Source organism: Camarhynchus parvulus, chromosome 2 (assembly GCF_901933205.1).
Source record: "Camarhynchus parvulus chromosome 2, STF_HiC, whole genome shotgun sequence".
Lineage (NCBI taxonomy): Eukaryota > Metazoa > Chordata > Aves > Passeriformes > Thraupidae > Camarhynchus > Camarhynchus parvulus.
In genome coordinates this window covers 79487888-79514360 of record NC_044572.1, presented here as the reverse complement: position 1 = coordinate 79514360, position 26473 = coordinate 79487888, and the positions used below count along the sequence as shown (strand labels likewise).

Genomic DNA, 26473 nt, shown 5'->3' with positions numbered 1-26473 from the left:
ACTCCACATCTGTACATTCCACTGAATGCCACTACTCAGAGTCATGTTGGCAACAAACTATTTTTAACCTACAGTACCAACCGCACATGAGCAGCAAAAACTGGAGCACATACTTCCTAAGGAAAAGAGCAAAACCTAGGAAGGTCTAACTTGGCAGAAATATAGGGACAGATATCATCAGACATAAACCAGACCTGACAACCCATCCTGTAAATAGAAGGAAAACAGTGTCTTCATGCTTTCAAAACAGGAAAAAAACACCACTAGCAAAGCCCCTACACATCTGACACTAAATGTTGTTCAAAAGCTTCAAAACTGGGCTTTAGAATGTACCAATCAATACCTTTCACATTCTCTACACTCTCCATTGTTGGACTGCATTTTCATTTATTCGGTTCTTATCCTTTTTCACTGGATTGTTTCATTCTTCCATTATACTGAATAACATGGGGTGATGGGAAAAGCTCACAGAAAGGTAATTATGTAAGCAGAGAGGCAGCAGATTCAGAAACTCAGTGGTGGGTATGTACATTCTTGCAGAATCATAGTGGAGAGATGACTGCACCTGTAAGCAAGTCCAAGTTTCCAGGTAACCAACCTGAAGGAAGCAATTCATACACTGGAGGGCAGGACTACCATTCAGAGGAACTCTGACAAGCTGGAAGAACACGCCAACAAGAGCGTCATGAACTTCACAGAAGAAAAACACAGAGGATGGAATGCCATGTAACAGTACAGCATCTCCCCTGGAAGGACCTGGGGGTGTGGCAGACGCAAAGTTATGACTTAGCAGTGCATTCCTGTGGTGACAATGGCAAACCACTCATTTCACTGCACTAACAAGAGAGCTGCTAGCAGAACAAGGAAATGATTGAACTAATTATTCCCTTTTATTTCCTACTCCTTAAGCTGCATCTTGAGTACAGTGGTTGGCTTTGGGTCACCAGAACAAGACATGACAAGATTTTGAAGCAAGATCACCAGAGGGCCACAAAGATGGTCAGAAGATTAAAGCACACATTATACAAGCAGAAGGTGAAGGATTTGGTTTGTTTAGCATGGAGAAGAGACATCTAGGGAGGATGTATTTTATAGAATCTCCAAGGCTGGAAAAGACCTCCAAGATTAAAAGTCCAACCTTTGACCAAATACTGCCCTGTCAACTAGACCATAGAACTAAGTGACACATGCAGTCAAAATTTCTTGAACGCTTCTAAGAATGACTGACTCTATTCCAATGCTTAACAACCCTGCCAGAGAAAAAATTCGTACTGATGCCCAACCTAAACCTGCCCTGGCACAGTTTGAGACTCTTGTGCCCTTGTCCTCTCACTGGCTTCCTGGAAGAGAGACTGATCCTCATCTTGCAATACCCTCCGGTCAGGCACTTGTAGAGAGCAACAAGGTCATCCCTGAGTATCCTTTTCTCCAGGCTAAACAACCCTAGCTCCCTGAGCCACTCCTCATACAACTGACCCTCCAGACCCTTCACCAGTTCTGCTGCCCTCCTCTGGACAGGCTACAGCCCCTCAATGTCATTCTTGCAGGGAGTGGCCCAGAACTGAGCCCAGGATTTGAGGTGCGCCCTCAGCAGTGGTGAGTACAGGAGGACAGTCACTGCCCTGCTCCTGCTGGCCACACTATTGCTGATACAGGCCAGGATGCCCTTGGACTTCTTGGCCACCTGGGCACAAGCTGGCTCATATTCAGCTGCTGTCAATCAACCCCCCAGGTCCTTTTCTGCTGGGCAGCTTTCCAGATGCTCTGCCCCAAGCCTGTAGCTTGGCTGTCGCAGACTTTCACTTCTTTAAGGCGATTATAGTGAACACATCACCAGGCTCTTGCCAGACATACACAGCAAGCAGACACAGGCAACAGTGACGAGCTGCAATGAAGTAAATTCTAACTGAACAACAGGTAAAAGAACAAACACAAACAAAAAAATTAATTAAAAAAAAATCCAAAACCAAACAAAAAATCAAGGGTAGTGAAACACTGGAACAGGTGAAGCATTAGTACACATAGAATCGCCATTCTTGGAGATTTCAAAAGTCATCTTCACATCCGATCTAACACTGAACCTAGACTTGCTTGAAGCAGACTTCCAGAGTCTCTTTTAACCTATTTCCTCCATGATCCTAGAACTGATGAGCTCTGAATATTTTTTCAAGTCTTTATACCAAGGTTATTGATTAGATCAGAGGTTACAAAACTCTCTGATCATGATGATTACATAAAGACATATTGATGATTACATAAAGACATATTTCACTTGATGTAAATGATTGTATTTTATCAGCCTGAATTTCTCTAGCTTATTCCTTCACCTGATTTGACTGTTTTAGTGATCCCATGCTTCTTTACAAGAGATTAGCACAGCATCTAAGCTATTATGCATATAGATTATTTATGGGATAAAGAACTAGGTTGGCTGATTACAGTGTTTAAAAATAAACTATTCCTTCATTTTCATGTAGGATTACTTCAAAGAAGTCCCTTTTATGCCTTTAACAACTTTTATAGAAATAAGGCCCTATTTTATTTTCCATGTTTAGGATTCTCATACAAATATGGTGACAATTGCATTCCAGGGCATTGTTTTAGCTCTCTAGGCATACTGCCCTGCTCCTCTGTGAATTGCAGGCAGGCCTTGCTCTCTGAAGGCACATTGCCCAACTGCCTGGACTTCTGTTCCTAGGGAAATTGCATTCTTTCTTTTCCAACATAATCACCAAAGTTTTTAAAATTTCAAATGGTCCTTTTTTATCCCATTTTTTCTTCTCTTTGTTTTATGTTCAGCTTCAGTTTTTAAGCTAACTCTTTTCTTCTTCCCATTAGTTTTTACATCCCTTGCCAACACTCCCAATGGTTCATCACCAACCATGATTGCTGTGCTATTCCACTTCCTCCCATGCAAACTACTTCTATCCATAAAGCCATAAACTCTAAGTACAAACTTTAGAGTGTTAGGACAGGATTAGGGCTTCTATGAGCTTTCTAATGTAAGTGCTGTGCTTCTCCACCCTCTGCAGCAGCAATCTAAGGAGGATGTAAGATAAAATTGACTTTCTACCTTACAAACTTTGACCTGCTTTAGGGCTTACTGTTATTGTCCGTAAAGCTCAATGTGAGAGCAAAACAAATCATCAAAGTGGTAAGCCTGCTCCAAGGAGAGCAAGAGAAGTAGAGCTGGAGGTTAGTAACAGACCCTTACTCTTCAGTCTTACACTGGCCCGAGCTTGTAATTCTCATTTACTTCTACCTGTCCAAGCCCATGTCTAAGTGGAAAAGGGTAATTCCATTTACAGTAGCAGCTCTTGAAGCCTGACTTTACATTTCCAACAAATTTAATATACCAGACAAAACTGTGGACTGATGGATTTTTACCTTGATTTTCCAGTACATATCTGCAGAGTCATTTTATTGAAGATGGAAGATGTTTAATTATACATATATTTGTATAGTTTAAAGACATGTGAAAAGCAAAGGAAGCTGAACAATGTGGTCACAAAATGTGAAACTTCTAAAGATGTCCTAGATGTTGAAGCATTAGGAATTTTTGGTTCTGACAACATCCTTAGGTTCCAGTTTCCCTTTCTTATCTGACTAGATCTGTGCTCTGTTGGGCCGTGTGCCAAGATGCCAGCAATAGCTGCAGAGCTGTCAGAGCACACACCAACACGTGCACACCAGTGACACACACAACTTCTCGACCTGCCTGTCTACATGCTTAGAGATCTGAAGTCTTCTCCAGCATTTTATTCATGGAGTTCTCCAGTTCCCTATCAATATGCCTTGGAACTAGTTCTCCCTCCCAGAGAATACACATCATCCTAGGCACTGGGAACAGATGGAGAACCAGCACAATAAATCATTAGCTTTACACTTGTCCAAAATGGTCTAAATGAGCAGCCAAATATTTCTTTTCTCTTCTCCTACTTGAACTGAGGAAATTATTCTGGTGAATAATTTTTTCTTTTGATTTTCCTCATCTTATAAGAAAGATCTATTTCTCCACACAGACATAGACTATAAGTACAGCATATCCAAGAACACACTCCATAATTTGCAATAATCCCTGAATTTCTGAATTAATTAGGATACTAGACCTGAATATTGCCATGAGTAGCTATTAAAAAGCTGGTCATTAGCAAGTTACTAAGAGATTCAAAAGTTACCTAACAAAGCAAGATGGGCCTTTTAAGACAACCTAGCACATGCAAATGAATACCTATAGGATTTTTTTTTGTCTTAAGACTAACAACTTAGAAGCTTGATTTTCTGCACACTTGAGACATGCAGTTTGCTACACTAAGTTAATCTGAATGGACTTTCAAATAAATAAAGGATTACATCAAATTTGTAAATTCAGCTCAAATACAGAGATGTTCATAAACAAAAATTCTAATATTCTAGCTGACCGTATATTGAATAGTCAAATAATTAATTTATTTCTGCTACTAAGTACTATTAAGTGCTAAAGAAAAAAATTCCCAGCATGGGCTAAAACAATTTGAACTCAAGGACTGCAAACTCTTGAGATTTGCACATTTTCTTCACAGATGATTCTATGGCAGTAGCAGTTAACTTTAATAGCTTTTGAATATTTCCTCTTTTATTATATCTTTTATTACAAAGAAGAGAACTAGTAAAATAATTAGGCAATTCATTCCTTTTCTGGCTACCCTATGGAAATACCACAGTTTCATGAAATTCCCAACAGATTCATATTGTTCCTTATGAAAGAAAAAAGCAATTAGTAATGAAAATGTTAGTTTTAAGAAGTATCATTATGATCTTATTCTCCTAATTACTGGTATGAATAGCTCATCTTTTCAACAAAGTAAAAGCGTTTTCATAATGAAATTATAGTCTAAAAATCACCTGTTTGAAAACAAATAGGTAAGGAACACGTACTTCAGGGTAACATTTGTAGTATGGGCAAGGATAGGTAGGAAAAGAGCTTAGAACCAGTAGAAGAAACAATCTCACTGAATAAAAATTCCTTTTATGAGTTGACATATGGGTTGATGCCGTACTGAGTTGGCAGAGATGTTTGAAAGATGGATACAAAACGCAATAGTTCTGAGAGTCTTCAATTACCCCAACACTTGGTACAAAAAAAAAGAAGTAAAGTAACATGACAACACGGCACATAAGCTGAATTTTAGATAATATTATACACAGATGCTTGGGATGCCCACAGGAAAAGATTAAATTCTTGACTTGATCAAGCAAGATAGTTTCATATCCTGCAGTTGAGAAGCCAACCTTAGTGATCATTCTGTACTTCAATCCAACATCCCCACAGAAAGCAGAGCATCTGCCCGTTAGGAGCCACATAAAAAGAAAAGAAAATTTAAGAAAAAATATAAAAAAATTTTGCTTCAAGCTAAAAGTAAAGTATTTATAGACAGCAGGGAAAATAATTGTTGGAAGTGTATGATGAATATACAGAATCAAGGCAGCGTATCAAGAAAAGGACAAGACACAGAAGGTTAGTAAGGGAAAAGGCAGCTGTTACTAAAAAAAGCCCTTTTTCTGAAAGTTGAAATCATCTTCAGGGGAAGAAAATACAATAGCGTAAATGTTGACAGGTTAAACATAAGAAGACAAGACAACACAATATGATTTTAAGTGACAAATAGCCAAAAGCATCAAAGCAACCAACAAATATTTCTCCAAATGCATCAGGAGCAAGAATCTGCCTGGAGAGTCTGTAAAGCCACTGGTGAGGATATAAAAGGGCTCACAGAAGAGAAATCAAATGAATCCCTCATGGAAATTTTTACTATTTTATGGGAAATTCTTGTGCTAAGAAATCACTGAGGGAGTCTTATCAGAAGATCTTCCCGAAATTGAAGTGAATAGGTCATGAAACAAACCGACAAAACAACCTGTAGCAAATTGAAGCAAAACTATTGAGCAAATGGCATTTGCTCAACAGTTCTAAGAAACTAAGAAATACACAGCTTTAAATTATAAGACATTGAATGTAATGCCAGTTTCAGGGGGATCTAGAAGACTACAGACCAGCAAGCTAGATAGTCTTACTGGGCAAATTATCAAGAGTCTGTAACACAGAACAGAATTCGTGGCCTCTAACATAAACATGAACAAGTTATCTAGAAGGTTTCTGCATGGATAAGTTTTTCTTAAACAGGAAGTCAAATCAGGAAATAAATGGTAAATTCTCCCAGCTGAAGGTGTCCACCAGTGAAGTTCTGGTGCCATGTTCCACTGTTTAACACATATAGAATGACTTGAAACAAGGAATGAGCAACAGGTCAATAAAGTTTGGCAACAATAAAAAGTTATGGAGGACAGTAGGGCTGAAGGGCACCAACACTTGACCCTTCTGTTTTATCAGTGGTTTGCCATTTGCTTTGCTGTTTCTTGTTGACACAGAGTTTTGGGGCCAGATGTTACCCAAGAAGAGAGGCCGAATGCCTCAGCCTTTTCTGTGCCATTTTTGATGAACTCGCTGGCCCTTAGCAGCAGCAGAGCTGTATCTTTCTTGTACTTCTACTTGCTAACATACTTGCAGAAACTCTTAAGTTATTCTTATTATCTCTTGCTGCTTTGAGTTCCAGCTGAGCTTTTGCCTTCCTAATTGCATCTCTGTAGACTGAAGCAGTACCTCTCTATTCATCTGTGGAAGCTTGTCCCCTTTTGCACTGCTCCAGTGATCCTTTTCTCATTTGAGCTCTTTTGGTAGCTTGGTGCCTTTCCAACTGATTTCTTTTTACGTCTGCTCCTTTTCCTGCTTAGGGGGATAGACTGCTCTTTTGTACTCCAAGAAGCAGCTGCACTGGGAAATCTCCCAACATTCCTGAACTTCTTTGCCATCCAAGACAGGTTCCCATTGGATCCTTCCTAGAAATTCCCTGACTGAGCTGAAATCTGCTTTTCTGAAGTTCAGGTCTTTATTTGATCATTGGTTCTCCTCAAGTCTTTGGCCTCTATGCTCTTACAGTCTCTGCAGCTGCTGTTGACATGTTTATCTTCCAACAGGTCTTTACTGGTAAACATTCAATCCAGGAGAGCACTGCTCCTAGTTGGTCCATCCATAATGACATGAAGAAGCTGATCCCAACACACCCTGGAAATGTCCCAGATTGTTACGCACCATTGTGCTGTTTTCCCAGTACCAGACTGGCTGAATTCCGTCTTGAGAACCAGAGCCTGAGGCCTCTTGGAAGCAAAGGTTTGATCCACCTCTTCTGCCTCACCTAGGTGCATAGCAGGCACCATGAGATTTCTCTCAATAGCTCTGATTTTGACCCAGAAACACTCTACTGACTTGAAAACAGAAGAAAGAAGATGACTCTTCATGTAACAGGTATGCTTTTGATGGTTACTAAGTACATCATAATTTCACTGGGTCATGAAAACCTGAAAACTGGTGGCTTTTGAGTATTAGAAGACAGTATCACATATTATGGCCCTGTCAGCATATACTTGATGTCGTCAGTGAAGACAGTCCATCCAACCAACAATAGCTGCTCTTGGTAGTGAAACATACATTTATTACCACCAAAGAGATGCCAGAAAACATAGTGTATCAGGTTTTTCTACAGAAGAATAGATTTTCATCCTCGAAAAATCCAGATTGGGAATCCAGGCTATTCTTTCAATAAAATACTAAACATATTTTACTACTGAGTTCTCAAACAATCAATCAGAAAGATTCTAGATTTGTACTACTCACTGTAAGTAAAGCAATGAATAGAACAGAATAGTTAAATATACTGGACTGGATTTGTGGCTACGCCTCTGGGAGATCAAACACCCAAGCAACACTTCCTGCACTCCAGAATTACCATGCCTCACTAAGATAACTGTGCTGCTTCCACAATTACAGCACAGATTTCACTTCAAAGACTACTCAGTTGCCACCAAAATGATGTCAAGGAAACTGTCAGTAGACTAAAACAGAGAGAAGCATCTCTACAGGGATGCTCCTTACAGACAGAATATCAAAATTACTTCTATGATACAATTATAAAATAAGAGAAGCATAGGAATCATTGTTACTTTCATTGATTCAGGGGGAAAAAAAAGAGGGAAGAGCGAATCAGTAGAAATAATGAATTAATAAATTTGTTATATGACTTCAATCAGAATATTTCATTGATAGTATTGTGAAAGTCACCTAAAATTTAAGTCTTTATTACAGCAAAACAGAGTCATCAGAACTGCATCTATCCCTGTGGAACTGGGTTCCCGCTAGGAACCTTCTAGCAGTGTTGGTAACAGGTCCAAGACCTGTCTCAAACAATGCATATTACTAAAGCCCCTGATTCCAAATGCAGACTAAGCAGGGAGGACTTGCAGCTCCCTTTTCAGGAAAAAAAAGGGTTCATGATGTCACAGTATTGAAAATGAAAGGCAAAGTAAATGGAAACAAGCCATGCATGCAGAATTTTAAACTCAGTGTTTTAAGTGAATTTAATGGCAGAGAGGCAATTCAAATTAATTTCCAGATATGGTTTCCAGGCTGCAGTTTAGAGACATACAGTTCTTTACCTCGCCTCCCCATCTTAAATCTGACATCTCTTCACCCAGTGGGAATTTGGACTGGGTAAAATGAGGCCTCTCTCCTCCCCACACCTGGCAGCAGCTGAATGCCACACATATTCCTTCTTCTGTGACTCCAGGCACCGTTTCCATGACAGCAACAGGAAAGTAATTTCAAACTGGTCTGGGAGGGAGGGAATGAGAATGACCCCTCCAGCAGAGCTCCCTCTCACCTCCCTGGACAAGGCATTCTGAGAAACCAGGGACAAGAGTGAAGCTGATTGCACATCCTGGGAGGGACCGAGGGCCCAGCAGCACCATGCAGCCTGAAAACCTCTCTTTGTGCCTGGTGACAGTTGCTGAGGTTCAAGCCCATGTGATGTGGTGGATGGAGTGCCCAGTTTTGCTGGTATGTGGGAGCAGATCTGGGATGGGCAGCAAGCATTTGGCTCTCCTGCCCTCCAGGAGCATATTGACTGTACAGCAGATGGATTTCTGGCCATTCCATGACTGAGGGGAAGTAGAGATATGTACTTGTTATGAACTAAAGGAGCACAAGGGGAACCTTGTTTTTACTTCACAAATCAGAAATACCAAACCTGTGGTACCAAAGTTTTAGCTGGATTTTTAAGCATTTAGAACTGTGCATGTGTTGAGATTGCTTGTCAAAGCTATATGATTTGCACAGCCAAACATCTCAAAGACAGAAATGAGATGCGATGTGACACTTCTGAATGATCTTCGCTAGTCTGAAATAATGAGAATCTGGAATTGCAATCTCTGCTTACACAACATAACTCAGACGCAAGATTACTCTGTCTGTTTCCAATCCCCAGCCTGCTCACAAACCAGGATGTAATGCATCAGCACTAGACATATGCCCTAACCATGCATGGCAGGCACATTTAAAGGATCACAGAAGTGTGGAGGTAGGCAGGGGCCTCTGGAGGCCACCATGTCCAATTCACAGAAGGCCACGCTGAGCAAGCTGTCCAGGACCCTGTCCAGGTAGCTTTTGAATACCTCTAAGGAAGAAGAACCTACGATCTCTCTGGGCAACTTGTTCCAATGTTCAGTCACTCTCCCAGTAATGGTGTGTCTCCTGGTGTTCATACAGTGTCACTGTCATATGTTCTGAAAAATCCCTTTGCCAGGATTTCTCCTCTTGGGAAGCTGAGAAGCCTCAGAGAAAAATGTAAATAATCATTATCTGATTCCCTTCTCCTGTGTTTGCTGCTTTGGAATGTGGTTTGGACATTGTTTATCAACAGGTGCATGTTTGACTGGTTTCACGGGAATTGTTTTTATGTAATGACCAATCACCATCAGCTGTGTTGGACTCTGAGGAGTCAGTCACAAGTTTTTCATTATCACTCTTGCTAAACCTTCTGTCTGTATCCTTCTCTTTCTTTAGTACAGTTTTAGTATAGCATTCTTTAATATAATATCATATCATAAAATAATAAATCAGCCTTCTGAGAAGATGGAGTCAGATTCATCATCTCTCACTTCATCCTAGGGACCCTCACAAACTCAACACAAACAGCACCTTCTGTGTTTCAGTTTGTGTCCACTGGCTCTGGTCCTGTCCCTGGGCACCACTGAAAAGAATCTGACTCCCTCTTCTTTGCACCCTCTGTTAGGTGTTTGTACATATTGATGACTTCCTTCCTCAAGACTTCTTTACCCCAGGCTGAACAGTCTCAGGTCTCAGCCTTTCCTCAAAGGAGAGATGTTCCTTTCATCATCTTAGTGGCTCTTTGCTGGACCCCCTCCAATGTCTGTATCCGTCTTGAACTAAGAAGGCCAGAACTGGACCCAGTGTTGAGGTGTGGCCTTACCAGTGCTGAGAAGAGGAAAAAGATCACCTTGACCAGCTGGCAACACTCATCCTCCTAAGGCAGCCAAGGACACTGGTTACCTTCTTTGCCACAAGGGCACATTTCTGTCTCATGCTCAACTTGGTGTCCACTAGGACCCCTCAGGGCCTTTTTTGGCAAAGCTACTTGTCAGCCAGGTAGCTCCCAGTGTGTCTTGGTGCACAGAGTTACTGGGCATAGCGCTCTCTGAAACTAACCTTATCAAGGTTACTGAGGCAAACACATCATCTCAGAAGCAGCAAAATTTGACCAGACAGTTGTCAGGCACACTGTACTACGTAACTTTTTTTGTGCCATCAAAATTACTCTCCCTCTCAGAACACTTCTGTAGTAAAAGAGAGATTTTCTAGAATTTTTCTCTGTCTAATCAGAGTGAGAGGTGTAGCTTCTTCCTAGTGAGCCTGAAGGCTAGGAATGTGTAAGATATCCAATTATATCAATATGGGAGAATATTGTTCTATTTTCTGAATTGATCATAGATGGTTCAACTTGTTTTACCTTACAAAGTAAGGTAACCTTACCTTATTCCTCTCATCTCACAGACTAATTTAAACAATAGCCTGTGCCATGCAAAACACTAACCTTCCCTAGTCTGACAGCTGCACTGGATCCAGTCCTGAGAAGCCTCTTTGCTCAGTAAGTCTGGCTTCTTGGATTCAGACCCTTTCGAGGAGAGTCTCACCAGACTGGAATACACAAATACCAGAAACATTTGCAATGCTAAACTGTAAGAATAAAAGAAAAGCTACTTAATTTTCTGGACCTGTTCTGTTGTCTATTCCTTCTGTATTTTACATTATCCAATCATGTGACAAGCAAAATGTGACATCAAACTGATTTAGCAAGTGCTAAAAATTTATACAGCAAGTTCCTCTCTGTCTTAAAAAGGGAAAGTATATATTTAGTGCACCAAAATCAGGATTTTGAACCAAATTTCACCTCTGCTGAAGCCTTCTTATTATTGTGTTACTTTCCCATCCCTAAAGCTTGATTCCTATTTAGTACAGACTATTTTTTTTATTACATGGCTGGCAAAGTGTATTTCCTTTCCAAAAGCAAGTCGCTGAAATTAGAATGAAAGAAATAATTTAATGGGATGCACTTTACCTCATTTCCTCAAACAAGAGACTGCATTGACCAGGAAAGACATTTCTCTGGCTCATATCCACTACAGAGAAAAGCCAGAAAGAGAGAGACAGAGAGAGAAAAATACAGCATACCCTCCCTTGAATACATTCATGAAAAGTGGGCAGAGACCTTGCAACAATGTTTGGGATGTCTTTGACAGCATCATTGGAATATAAAGTGCCTCTAACCACTTTTCATGACTTTTTCTGGAAGAGCAAAGTCCTCCAACAGTGTAATACCACTTAAAGATGAGGCCTTTGACAATTAAAGCCTTATAAATCAGTTTCCTTCCTTTTAAGCAGCTTTACAAACACTGCAGACAGTTTCTACCTTTTGTTCCTCATGTTTGATACAGGAGATGTGCAAGGAGCCCTTCTGGATCCAGTACTTGCATAGGGTGCAGTCTCTATAGACAATCGTAATTGAAGTTTGGCAACTGGATTATTGTCAGGACTGGACGGAGGGGAACATAACCTCCTGGAGGTAAGCCAAAGTGCATAGGGTTTGGTTATTTTCAGATTTTACCTTCCTTTCCTGAATTTACAGAACACATCTCTCAAGCCAGTGACACAGGTTTTGTATATGCTAGCGAATTTTCTGCACGCCACTGCTTTGGGCATGTTTGGTGCCAGGCTGGACTATCACTTTCCTAGGAAGACAGGATGACAGGTGTCTCCACAGCAACTGAGTACACATGGTTCTGGATACAGTACCTCACATAAATAACTCGCAACTATGTGTTCCCTAAAAGAAAATACTCTACGGTTAGAATTCCACTAAAATGGAAACTACAAAATTATTTACAGTGAAACAAGCTTAAGCTTGAGAAGCAGTCATGTGAGAAATAACACTCCAAATAATGGATAGCACAAAAACTATGTGACCTAAATTATAATTTCAAATATTTCTAAATGAGAAAGCTTTGGATAACTCAGACAACTGTAACCACTGAAAATGCTAACTTTCTAATGACAATGACTGTATGCAAATGATCTAATTACAAACATCAACACACAGTGCCTTGTTGAAAAACAGGGGGAAACATTTTGAGCAGCTTAAGAAGAAAAAATTACACTTTGAAAATATTATTATGCATATGGAATAATGAGACCTCATAATAAATGCTGCATCTTATTTACTAAAATTTTGCTGTTTGATTCAGATGTTAATTTTGTGCTGCATTAAATGAATAGCAGATAAACCCCCTTTCCTTTAAATGTTCACATCAGCTTCAAAATTATAGTTTAATACATTTTTTGAATTAATCTCACAAAGCACTGAATTTAAATTTGCAAGCTGTGTTGATTTAGAATTTTAAGGAGTTCTAGTAGTGGGAATGAAAAGAGACAGGAGCAGATAATGGAGACAGGATGCCCTACCCATACCAACAGGACCTCCTGATGATAGAACAGCTGGATACACCACCACTTTTAATTATACATCAATGGATCTGAAGAACAATGACTCAAACATCTGTCTAAATATTTTCAGTAATTATTGCTACACTTTATATTCCATAGATCAAGTTGAGTCAACATTCTATTTCAGTAATTCTAGGAGTAGACATACTTCTGGCACACACAGAGCAGAACATAAAAAGCAAACGTAAAAGTTATTCAGTTAGATAAACCTAGAGGCTTTTTTTTCCCTAAGGGTGACATTTGAAAAGTGTGCAATTTATCTTCTTCTGCCTGTGAAGGTCTGAAGTATCGAGTCACAGCAAGAATACCCTGTTGTATGTCAAAACCATAAAGCAATTCATCCCACTGTAGTCAAACCAAGCACTTCAATATATTTGGAAAGAAAGAATAGGGGAAAAAAAAGGTAAAAAATCCTGCAGCTAAGGCTGCAAAATATGGTTGCTGCAACAGGTGAACTGTTTTGCAAGATGAGCAGCCTGCCATAAAATCCTTCTTTGTAAGAGAGCAAAACACAACACGACAGTAGATAAACTCCATTACAGTGAGCTTAAGTACGTGTAACCATGTAGACAGAATAAGCCAAACATCTGCCCATGTTTTTTTCTATACTTTGTTGATGTTGCTATCATCTGGACACATTATCCACATGTCCCCTGAAACCATGTATTGCAATTTCCATCAAATGGTATTACACCTGCTGAAGAGGGCAGAACTGATCGACTACAGCTTCTCCTGCTGTTGAGCTCAGCCAACAAGCTGTTTCTGAATCCTGCTCATGTTTTGGTAAACTGAGCCAAATTGATTTTATTTGCAAACTGATTTTTTTAATTAGTTTTCAAACTATTTTTTTTTAATACTGTGTTTCAAAGCTATGTTGTGCCTCACTGGTGCATGCTTCAAAATTTCAACTAAAATCAGTATGAGGTAAATGACAAAAATCATAATGAAAATTAATTCCTTTATATATATAAAAAAAATAGTATGTCACGCACAAAGATATTCTGAAACAATAAGGACAGTGCTGCCAAACAGTAATGACTGGGCCTCCCATTCCCAGAAAAACTTTCAATCTGTTCACAATGCTTGCATGTAATTTTTTTTTCAAAATTCCCTTTCAAATATACTGATTTTTAGATGGAAGAGTGTGTTTGAGATTTTTTAAATAAACCTACTCTGCCATTCAGAAAAATCAATCATAAAATGCCAAGTCCCAATGCTGACTGTCTCAAATCTGCATCTGACTTCTCCCTCCAAATAACAAAATGGCTAATTATTCTTTTAAAGCATTCCATGAATATTAACAATAAATGTTTAAAGAAAGGAAAGGCAGCAACCCACACAAGGAGGTTGTGTAAGAGCTTGGAAAATGCACCTATGCCCAAATAGGAATTTCACTGATTTTATGGACAGCTGTTTTACATGAGCCAGTACTAATTAAAACTTAGGTTCTGTCTCTTTCCTGTCTTAAAAATGTTAAAAGATTACATTAGGAGGCCCATGTGCAATAAAAGCCCAATCATAAGGCATTTTAGAGTTTGTCTAAACAGATATCCAGAGTCTATCTGGAGGTCACAGACAAGCAGGCAGTTTCCTTATCCTGCAGCTCTATCCTGCAGCTACGCCACAGTCACCCCTATTTGTATGACTTCCTAAGACAAGGCAGTTATTAACGAGTGTCCAGGCACTGCCTTTATCCATTTATCCAAGCTTATTTTCATTTTAAGGCATTATAACACTGATGCCAAAGAACTAAAAATAAGAATAGGAAAACAGTTGAGATTATTGCTACCAGACTTTGAGTTGCAGCCCCTGAACACACTACAGAAGAAAGCAGTGTAATGAGATACTGACAGTCAAATAATGTCATAGATTTCAAGCATGCAAAACTGATAGCAGGGCACTAACTAACAGTATGATTCAATAATACCCAAAATCTTAAAATAAATAAAATAGCAAATAAATCACATTTTGTTTGGAAAAAGAAAATCAGAAAGTTTAATCTTCATGATATATAGACAAAATAAAATCTTTTTTGATGGATGCCGGTGCTATTTGTACATGCATTCCTCTTTAGGAGCAAATGAGTCCACTTATATCTAATGCTGCATTTACCGCAGCCAAATATATAATTTCTAACCATTTCAATAACTCAACAAGAACTCAGAATTTCATTATAAGATAATTTCAGACACACAATTCCTAATGAAAAACAACAAACAGTTCAATATATAATATCAGACAAGAAAATTACACCCCTAACTCAGAGAACTCTTCAAGAATGTAGCAAGACCCATTCATAACACATCAGTAGAGAATGGCAGGAGTGAACACAGAGCAAAAGTTTGGGAGAAGAAAGAAAGTGGTGCAGCAATGCTCGAATCACTGCTGTACTTGTTTACTCCCAATGCACTAATTATTCCTGGGGAAAAAAAGCAGAGAGAAAGTAATGACAAAGAAAACGTTCTCTTGCATAAGCCACAGGAGAGGAGACAACTCTCAGAGCCAGGAGACGCAATGGAAGTAAGGCCATCCTGGAGCCTGCCAGAACAGACACCCTCCCAACTGCTCAAGGCTTCTTCAGTGGTCTGAGATCAACCAGGGAAACACTTTTAAGCACATAAACATTTAACTCCAATCTGATTTTAACATCACCTGGCTCCCAGAAACACTGGCTGTTTAGCACACTAACCAAACTTGTCATGCTGCTTCTGGATTTCACTCTCTAGAAAAGCACAAAAGTGCAAACTCAAGTCAGGGATGTCAACATTTTTTAGCTCAGATGCTGCCAGCTTACTAGCTTGGTACCTGACCATCCAGGTAGTAACAGAAATGGCCTCAAGTTGCAATGCAAGGGGCTGTCCTTCACTTGTGAGCACTTGAAAATGATGGGCAGCTGCTTTGTAACTTACTTGTCTACACATCATAGCAAACACACTCCAAAGTATGTAGAATTTTGTTATTATTTAAAACAGCAAGCATCTTGTCCTAAAACCACCTTCACTTCTGTCTTCATGTTAGCAGTGCAGGAACATGGATGACAAAGGAGCCACAGCCAAATTTATTCCCTCTATTTTTCCTCAAACATCATCAAGCACGTTCACAAGGCTGAGACGCCTTGTATCTTTCCAGATGGCAAGGCTATAAATAAAATCTCATATACTTGAAGTAGACTCCTGGTATTTCCAGAATATTAGTTCAGGTAACATTTTCTGCAAAGAGATAAATTCACATGTGTAATGCACATGCTCTGAAGCAATGCTATTGTGTCTGTGTGCAAGTCATCACCAACACATGAACAAACTGGCAACGTTTAAAAAAAAATCTGCCATGATAGCTTAAAGAAGAGAGCCTAAAGATACAAGTGTCAAGAAGCTGTTATCACAAGAGTTTATCCATTAAAGGAAATCCTGTAACTTTTAAGGAATTTTTTCAGGTAATCCAGCAGACAGTGTATTGCTGTAGTTCACAGGAAAAAAGATGAACTTTGCCCATTCCATTTGAGTGTAACCCAGTCCTGAGATGCCTACAGGGACATTGCAAAGGTGCTTTGGGTCTCATTCAAGATGTGATGGATCTATAAACCCTTCTGCTTTAATCTTTCCTTGAAAATGTCTATACATTTTTACTGTGCTGTTAAAATAATAGCAGCCTTTTTTCTTTAGTTGGAAGGACCAATATGTCAGCTAGATGTCCAAATGAAAAATATCACTACCTTTTAAGACTTTACTTTTTGTTTCCCCCTTCCCCTTACCTGCCTCCCTGAAGCTGTGACCCAGTGTTAGCTCTTCAGCACAGAACTACAGCTACCAAGCAAATGAAGTTCTGGCCTACTCCATCAACTGAATCAAGGAGCATGTGTCTGATTTACAGCAAGCTCTCATTGTACAAAATTTACAGTATAAGCCAGACAGCTCATACGATATTAGAAATAACTTATATGTGATGTGCTGCACAGCTTCAATATGATAATTTGACACAAATTAAAATATATACTTTAAACTACTATTAAACACAGTGAAAATTAAAGGTCGTCAAACTAAAAGATACTGTGAAAATAACAATTTGTTAAGACTAATGTTATGTGAAAGGCCGCTCTTCAAAGACAGACAACTTGTGCAAAGAGCACTGAGGGAATATATAGATGCACATTCCAGGTAAAGCTCCTGAGAAATACAGAGCTAATTTGGACATGGCTAATTTTGATATCATTCTTCATATAATTCAGCGCTGTATGCGTATGTACATGGGCTTTAAAAAAACTGCAGAAGCTTATTTAAGAGGGGCAATGGCACTTCAAAAATCCCACTTATAGGTATACTAAAACAATAGTTAAATAACTTTTTTTTGTGGTAAATACTTATTAGAAACAAAGTACATAGGGTATCAGAGCAATAACTACATTACAGTTGAAAAGTGAACAAAGTAGTTATTTCATCTATGAAACAAAATTTAAGCAACAGTTGTAAAAGCACAGACGAAGAACCAAACCAAAAAACCACAACAAAACAACAAACAAACAAACAAAACAAACGCAAAGAATGACAAAAACAAACAAAAACCAACCAACCAACCAAACCCCAAACCAAAACCATGCACTGCCAGCACATTACAAGAGCAGTAATGGGAGAATGGAGGTATAACATGACCTCCTCAAAAGTGGATGCAAGTAACTCATAAGAGAAAAAATTACTGAGAAATCTATACACTCCGTTATGCTATTGCTGAAGGAAAATTCTCCATCTCTGTAACTATAATTTCAATACATTTCATATTTTGGTACTGAATACACAGTCTGTATTATTTGTGATGAAAATCACAAATCATTGCTGGACCACAGAATATATAGCCTTACAGTGAACTGAGGTAGAAAAAGAATTATGAACAAGGAAAAATGATTAATGCTAGGGTTACTCAGTACTCATATGTAGTATTAATCTCATACAGGAACAATTACATTAAAATAAAATTGCTCTAAATTCTTTTCTATATGTTTGTTCAAGAATAGATTAGGGAATGCAAGTTATTCATCAGATCCTAGCACCAGCAAATCATTTACTGGAAATGACTTTTTAGGCATCTGTGCTTGGTTAAAATCAAACCCAAAATACATCAGTGTTTGAAACTTTATGAATGTCAAGCACACACCCTTCCAGTGCAATGTCTACCCTTATGACTGTTTAGAGGGGAACAAATATGGTGAGGATGCTGTAAAGTCATTTAGGAAAGTCCAAGGGCTTTTGCAGTTTATATATTATTTTCTATCCTCTTTTAATTACATCCTTCTGAGCACATAATTTTAAATACAGTTTATGCCGATAAAGCTGGTGACATTTCACCTCCTCCACAGGATATGCCAAGATGTGCTGTAGTTTACTATGGCTGAAGTTACTTAAAGCAGTTGTGTAGCAGTTTCAGCAAGAGCACAACAAAACATATGGATTGCATCAGGTCAGGCAAGTCTTCCATAAGTACAAGGGCAATATAAGGCAACCCAACACAGATCCACCTCCTGGTAAGTAAGCCAAGTTCCACTAATTTCAGCAGATCTTGATACCTCATTTTAAACAATCTGAGAACTTCTAGCTTTGACTGACTATCATCAAGTTCATTAGGAAAAAAAAAAAAGTAAGTACTAGAGACAGATCACTAAAAATATTTCCTCTGATTCAGCAGCCACAAACTTCCCGCCCTAATGGCTCCAAATTTCACATGAGAACTGAGGAGCATCCCTCTCCCCAGCTAATGGCAGGGACAGGGCTGACAGGAGCTTTTCTGAAGGACTTTACCCATGTGACTGAGTATCAATTAGGTGGGAATCATTTAAAAAGAGTCACAGCTCAGCAGTATAGAGCTGTGAATACATAATGGCTTTGAATGCCACAGAAAGACAATGAAAAACAACAGAGCCACTGTGCAGACTGAGGTGGAGAAAAGGAGCAGAGACCAAGGACAAAGATGAGAACCCGCTCCTCACAGAAAGCTGTCATGGAGCCATTTGCACGCTTGGCTCTCAATTTGAAATTTGACTATTCAATTTTTATCACATAAAAAGCCAATTGAGAGGGTCAGCTGGGGAGCCAAAAGAAATCTAACCTGAAATCAGGGCAGGGCAGACAGGTAGCACTGTGACCTTAAAAAAAATAAAAATTGCAAAACTGTTTATTGGGATCTGAAGGGTTTTGTTTGCTTAAAATCTCTGCTATCCTTCTCTTTTCATTCTTTATCTTTACCTATTGTCAATTAACCATCTCTTGCATTAGAAGAATGTTTTAGGTTTTCTAAGTTAGCTCCCAGCAATAGGCTGACTTTTCTCTTGCTTCAAGGCCATCTTGTGACAACTAACAGTTTCAAGACTTTAAAAGACAAAAGCATGATTAGAAAGTTCATGGTAGACTGGGCTCAGCAATAAAATACTGACCCCTCTGATGATAGACATTAACTGCAAAAAAACCCTACAAGTGTGTAATATTTCCTCTTCACTTTTTGTCAATGTCATATTTTCCGAAAAATCCCTTTGCCGGGATTTCTTCTCCTGGGAAGCTGAGAAGCCTCAGAAGAGAATGAAAACAACAATTATCTGATAGCTTCTCCCTGTTTTGCTGCTTTGGAATGTGGTCTGGAGATTGTTTACCAACTGGTCAATGTTTGTTTGGCTTCATGTGAATTGTTTTTATTTAATGACCAATCACCATCAGCTGTGTCGGACTCTGAGGAGTCAGTCACAAGTTTTCATTATTCATTCTTGTTAAGCCTTCTGTCTGTATCCTTCTCTTTCCTTAGTATAGTTTTAGTGTAGCATTCTTTAGTATAATATGAAATATCATAAAGTAATGAATCAGCCTTCTGAGAACATGGGGTCAGATTCTCAATTCCTCCTTTGTTCTGGGGACCTCAAAGACTCGACAACTTTTATATTGTTTTCTACATTTTAGTCAACACTACCCCTCTGACATTATTGATGATGCAGTCATTTTAATCCTCTGTGCAAGAGATTTGTATCAGACACGTCCCTTTTGCACATTCATGAACTCTGTCAGTTAAGAAAAGTGGAAAGAGTTGGAAACACAGAAAAGCAGACTTAATAGATTTCAGATTTACTACAAATTCCAACTGTGCAGTGGGTTCACAAAATAGAAATGAGCAACTGCACAACCAAGGCTGTAGAAAAAATGCTGTAACTTATTTATAGTCTGCTGGGCCATCCAGTAGGCTGGACAAGCAGTCTGCCCTTTTCCCACCATGGCAACCAACATCATCCTCAAGCCACTCTGCATGCAGAGATCACAAGGAATGGGTACCTGTGCCAGGTGAAATAGCCCTGAGCAAATGCCTGAACGAGAGCCTGTACATACTAGAAAGCAAAGGCATCTTTGCCCTCAGTTTCCTAGTTGACTGCTTGGTATCACTCCACATGTAGATATCCTTACAAAACACTCGTACAAAGCTAAGAGAATGGCAATAATCAGTATTAATTAATTTATTCATTACACAATCAAAATATCTTAGATACACAGTGTACACCTGCTCAGTGGTAATATTATTTAAAAGAAGTCAAGTTTTCTTAAAAAAAAAAATCAGTATTCATCTCTACCAGGAAAACTGATGCCACAACTAGGAAAAATCCCCAAAAACGTGATGACATCTGAGTGCCTGCTGATCACCAAACAACTTAATGTAATTGCTAAACAGTTCAAAAAATAATATTTCTCTGTATATTGTTTTAGAAGAAATTGTCAATAAATGCTTATTGCAGTCTCAATAGACTTCAGAATTCCTTGGCACAGAAGAAAGAGGTGTCCCAAGACTTAGCTACTCTGACAACTGCTAAAGCTATGAAAGTTATATGACTCCAACATGTTTCCTTCCACTGAGAAAAAAACTCATAGAACTGGTCTTAACAGGAATTACATACAATGGTGATAACTCCTTGTGTAAGCGTTTTTCTTATTGACTCCTACGTTCTGATTTGGTCCACTGTGCTAACAGGAAGGACTTCTGCTGAATAAGATGTCTGTGCACACTGTCATTAGAAAATGTTAGACACAGAGTGTATTAAGTAGAGCCTTATTTCAACTAAGTGTAATGAAAGCTGTGTTTCCACCTACTTTTTCTTCCAGACCCCTAAAACTGCACAATTTTGTAGCACTCAGCAGTGACAGAGATGTTTTTCATGTGTTCATAGTTGGGAGGACAAAGTTTCTGCTGTAATTTTCAAGTTAGCTTTTTAAAAAGCCAATTACTGGAATGAGCATTCTGAGAATGCCACATAAAAGCCTTGATCTCGGGCAGAAATTATCCATAATAGCATGAACTCCATGCTAAGGGTCTTCTGATAGGATCTCTCTGGATCTTAAAATTGAAGAGTTAAATTTGACATTAACATTTCTACATCATTATCTTCTGAAAGAAAGAAATAAATAAAGCTCTCCCACAAACAATAACCTCTTCCATATACACATTTAAATGTAGGGATAGTAGCTTCCATCAAATATATTATATACTCTACCATCTGACTGACCTGCTCAGAGCCAGCATTTTAAATCTAGTCCAAGCAAATGATCAAGGCTTTCCATTTTTTGTTACCTCTGCCTCTCATTGTAAGTTAAAGCAAGTACCTAGTTATTTAAAATAGAGATACACGTACAGTTTCTATACACGCATACACACAAATGCAGCACATCAGTATCATGGGCCCAGACATGAAAGGCTGCTTAAAACAGCCAGAGAGAGTGGATTGTGGTACAAAGCAGTGTGTCAAGAACGTCTACGTTAGTAGGTTATTAGGATGAACTTTTACCAATGACAGAAAGATGGTTTATCACATCTCTCAGTCACTTCAGCAACTAAAACACTAGCCATGGTGGTTTTTTTCAGAAAAAAAAAGAAAAAAATAAATTATACATTCTGCTTACAATTACCTTAATGAAGAAATGCTTAAGCTACCAAACATTAATAGTTAGTGTACAAACAACTCTTACCTGTATAATAAAATCACCAAAGTAATTCCTACTTTGCCTTGGACTTCCAAAAAGCAAGATGTACACATATGGTTGAATTAGCTCAGTTACTCAGAAATCAGTGGAGTAATACCAAAGATAGATTTGGCCCATTATCTACCTGCACAGCACAAATGAATAATGCAAATGTGTATGCAAAGGACCATGAAGTAACTCAGCTTAGCAGTGCATTTAAAATGTATCACTAACTTTCAGCTTCTTGAAATATTTATCAACCGCAGGAGGTTCCACTGAGAGCACACTGTATTAGGAACTTCACTGAATTTTTACTTCTACACCTGACTCAGAGGACTTCAGTAAAGGAGACTGGAATTAACCGCTGTAACAACTTCAGGTACTGCTCTGACACCACAGGTTTCACGAGCACTTCATGAGTGTTTCTAAGTCACTTTAATGTTTTTCCCACCGTTGAGACCAACTGGGGCCTTTACGCAGCACATCTTAAGAGGGAGAGGAAGAAGGTACCCAGTTTCTGCAAACGACTTCATAAGCCACTAAAATTAAACTGTCTGCAATTAGAAAGCTGCTGAAAGAATCCACAGTAAATGAGCACGCTTTAAGATGCCACAATCAAGTGAAAAATACCACAGAACAAGTTAAGCAGTCTTACTAAAACCAGTCTAGTGGTATAAACTTGTTAAAATGACTAGTTGGATCAAGTGAGAAAAAGCTTGGATCAATTGCACACAACACTTAAACTACTGAGCACTAGTCAAATGTTAAATTTGTCTTACAAAACTTTTTTTGAAATTAAATTTGGTCTTGAAGTAATTGCAGAAGTTCTATTGGTCTAATGAAGATGGGAACATCTGAAGAAAGATGAATATTCTAGATTACCAGAAGGAAAAAAAAAAGGAAAAACAAAGAAACCAAACCCACACCACAAAACACCCAAGCACTCAGCTTAACACTGAGTAGTTATACCATTTTGATCTAGAAAACCTTTTGTTTCCTACTTTAACTGATAAAAACTAACTATATCAGAAAAAAAATCCCCTAAGTCATGCATTTCAGTCCTTATGGACCTTGGGAGGATACATGTTTACTCCTTTAATTGCACAAATGCAGTAATCTAGTAAACACATTAAGACATTCCTGCAGTGTTTTGATTCAGGAAAAATACATAAAAACAACACGCTCTAAAAACTCTCTTTTTTTTATTGTTAGTAGAGAGTACTAGACATAAGGAAGGGTGGTTTGTTTTTACATTTTATGTATTTCATTTATTCAGCCAAAAGATAAAACTATTGAACTGTTACCTTAACAAGTATACAGATCTGTGTAAAAGAAGGCCGTCGGGACTTTTTCCACACAACTGACTTCCACATGAAGTTCATTTATTTAATCCCTTGAACAGTCAGCCACATTTCCCTGGGACTTGGGCAGCACCAGATGAAACTAGCAAGTCATAACCATGCATTATTTTTACTATCTGTAATGAATTTCAAATTAGCTGATGCATCTAAAAAAAAATCGACCTGAAAAGCCCCCAGCAAAGCCTGAAAGGCTAAATATAATTATAAAAAATGCAAATCCCATTCTCACCTACACAAGACTATAATTTGAAAAGAGATATATCACTATAGTTGAGTATATGGTATTTTACTGAGAACATTTTCTAGGGTGGAAGTTCAAAGCAACAGGTCTGCGAACTCGAAAGCATGCATCTACAGAAACACATTTTTGCACAAGGAAGATCGGCTGGTTGAATTATTATAACTCAGTGGAATTACTTCAAGCTTTCCTTTAGACGGGTCGCACCAGGAAATAACGGCGGTCAAATCAAGTGCTGCTGAACAAGAACACGAGGCATTTGGGGGAAATAAGGTACTGAAGAGTAACATTTACTTTCTTGCCTTTCCTGTGAACTCTAAAAATCAGGCTAATTATGCTACCTATGGTAAGAGACTTACAGCATTTTGAAGTAGAACACCATCCCAAAGACATTCAAAAGTGACGTTTTAAGAGAAGTCATAAACCTTTCCACGAAAGCTCCCATTCCATCTCACACAAGAGATCCATCTTTCAGGATTTACCTTTTGTTGCCCACTTGTAAATTAATCTCCCGAATCACTTCGCTGCGCCCTGGGAAGCCTCCTCACCGCCGGGGCGACTTTCCCTCCTCTCCGGAGCGGCGGCTCTAGCAGCTCTACTCTTCTTTTGTAATGCCCCCTTCTCCTTTTAACCCTTACAAAAAGAAACTTGGGGACAGCAGCAGCGGCCGTTCCCAGCGGCGGGCAGAGCGCGCGGCCGACAACAACAGGCAGCCCAGCCCGCGCCGCTGTGCGCTGAGGCGGGCGGGGGCCGGGGGCGCGGCCGGGCCGCGGGCAGCGGCGGCAGCTGCCGGGCCCGGGGGCAGCGCGGGCGGGCCGGGGGAGGCGCTCGGCGGGCACAAAGGGCTCCATGGCAACGGCGGGACGAGCCCCCCGCGCCCCCGGCACCGCCGGAGCCGCCCACGCCACCCCCGGCCGCTGCGAGAGCGACAGCGGCTCGGGGGAAGCCGCGCTCGGCGACACGGGCCGGGAGCTGCAGCCCCTGGCCCTGCCACTGGCTCACACACACCTCTTCAGCATTTTCTTTTTTCCTAGCAGAGTGCAGATCAATCTTCATACACAGGTATAGTCATTTAGGGTTTCTAATTGAGGGAAGTCGATAAGCTACTAGTGAACAAATTGGAGGGCTGAGCAATCACCAACCCTGCGAAGTTTAAAAAGGGAAAGTGGGCCGGGCAGTCCTGGGTGTATGGGCATACTGGGGAGCCAGAGGCTGGAAAGCACTGCCATGGAAAGGGACCTGGGGGTCCTGGTCGATGGCAACTTGAATCTGAGTCAGCAGCGCCCTGGGGTGCATCAGACACAGCATCACAGCCAGGCAAGCGAGGGATTATCCTGCTCTGCTCTGAGCTGGGGCAGCCTCGCCTCGAGTGCCGGGGGCAGGTTTGGGTGCCACAATATAAAAAAAGCTTTAAGCTTTTAGACACTATCCAAAGGAGAGCCACGGGGATGGTGAAAGGCCTTGAGGGGACACTGCATTGAGGACTGGATGAGGTCACTTGGTCTGTTCAGCCTGGAGGAGACTGAGGGGAGACATCATTGCAGTCACAATTTCCTTGTGAGGGGAAGCAGAGAGGCAGACACTGATCTCTTCTCTGTGGTGACCAGTGACAGGACCCAAAGGAATTACTTGAAGCTGTGTTAGAGGTTTGGGTTGGATATTAGAATAAGGTTTTTCACCCAGAGGATTATTGGGCACGGGAAGCTCCTCAGGGAAGTGTTTACAGCACCAAGCTTGACAGAGTTCAGGAAGTGTTCAGACAATGCTCTCAGGCACATGGTGTGATGTCTTGGGGCTGTCCTGTGCAGGGCCAGGGGTTGATGTTCCTTGTAGGTCCTGTCCAACTCAGATATTCTATGATTCTATGCATAGCATAACTTCACACTGAATGGATTTAACTCCACATCAGAGTCTTACAGATCTTATCAGTCTCTTACAATACATAGCATTACATTTTGGGGCATATATTCTTTTTTTAACTTTTCTTTTAAACTTCTGCTTTTCAGACTATATAACCTGAAGCTGTGAAACTTTAAAATATACAGTCATCTAGAAAATAAAACTTACTCTTGAATTTTTTGATGTGCACACAGCAACAGGTGAGAAGGTCACAAACTAAGGGATAAGTGCCCTGGCCCAGCCTCCAGTGGGGACAGCTCTGAGGCTCCAAACCACGTTGCTAGGAACAGATCCATGTACAGCATTGCTTGCCACTGAATGCAGCAAGACCTTGTGTGCACCCTGAAGTCTGAAGGCTCTTGGGTCAAGGTTCAAGATGCCAAAGGTGGAAATGAAACTCAATCAATATTCATGACAAATTTCTGCCACCCCAGGCAAGACCCCCATAGATGTAATTATGCCCATAAAAGATTGGTGGCGTTTTTGGCATGGTGCAAATGTTAAAGTTCGATTATTCTGCTGAAGTCAAAAATATTTAACTTGCTCCTAAAAATTTCTTGCTAAAGTGCCTTATTCAGTACATGCATTTCCATTGGTCAACATCTGTTATCTGAATGCTGGTAGAAAACAACTGTTCCATTACTTTGTATATAAAGATCCTGTCAGGCAAAATAGCCTTTCCCTTTACATAAATATTAAGTTTCATACTCAAAAACTTTGTGTGAATAAACTGTCAGCTTAGACTCCAAAATGAGTCCTTCCCAAGTTTTTTAATGTAATTTTTATAGCCATTTTCATTTTTAAAGAATTCCTTGCACACAGCCTTTGTTATTTGCTGCCAATGATTAGGTAAAAGGCTGCAGGACTTGACTAGAGACTTGCATTTTAGCCTTTTCTTAAAATTCCATATTCAATACAGATCTCAAAAAAGCAGCTCCTTTCTACTTACATAGAGCCACCCCTTTCTCTGAACCCCAGTGACCATGTACTTAACATCCCCTATCATTAATATGTACCACTTTTGATTAGGAATCATAAAATTTCACTGCACACT

General features: G+C 39.7%; 1 protein-coding gene across 7 annotated transcripts in view; it reads right to left on the bottom strand.

Moving 5' to 3' along the window:
• CTNND2 (catenin delta 2) overlaps positions 1-26473 on the bottom strand; it is a 636038-nt gene that overhangs the window by 392901 nt on the left and 216664 nt on the right. The window contains exon 1 of one of the 7 annotated variants that reach the window (XM_030971659.1): positions 24003-24281. The exons of the other annotated variants lie outside the window; for them this stretch is intronic. The gene's annotated coding sequence lies outside the window, so the exon portion shown is untranslated. Of the gene's footprint in view, positions 1-24002; positions 24282-26473 lie in introns of those variants that run through there. 7 annotated transcript variants of the gene reach the window in all.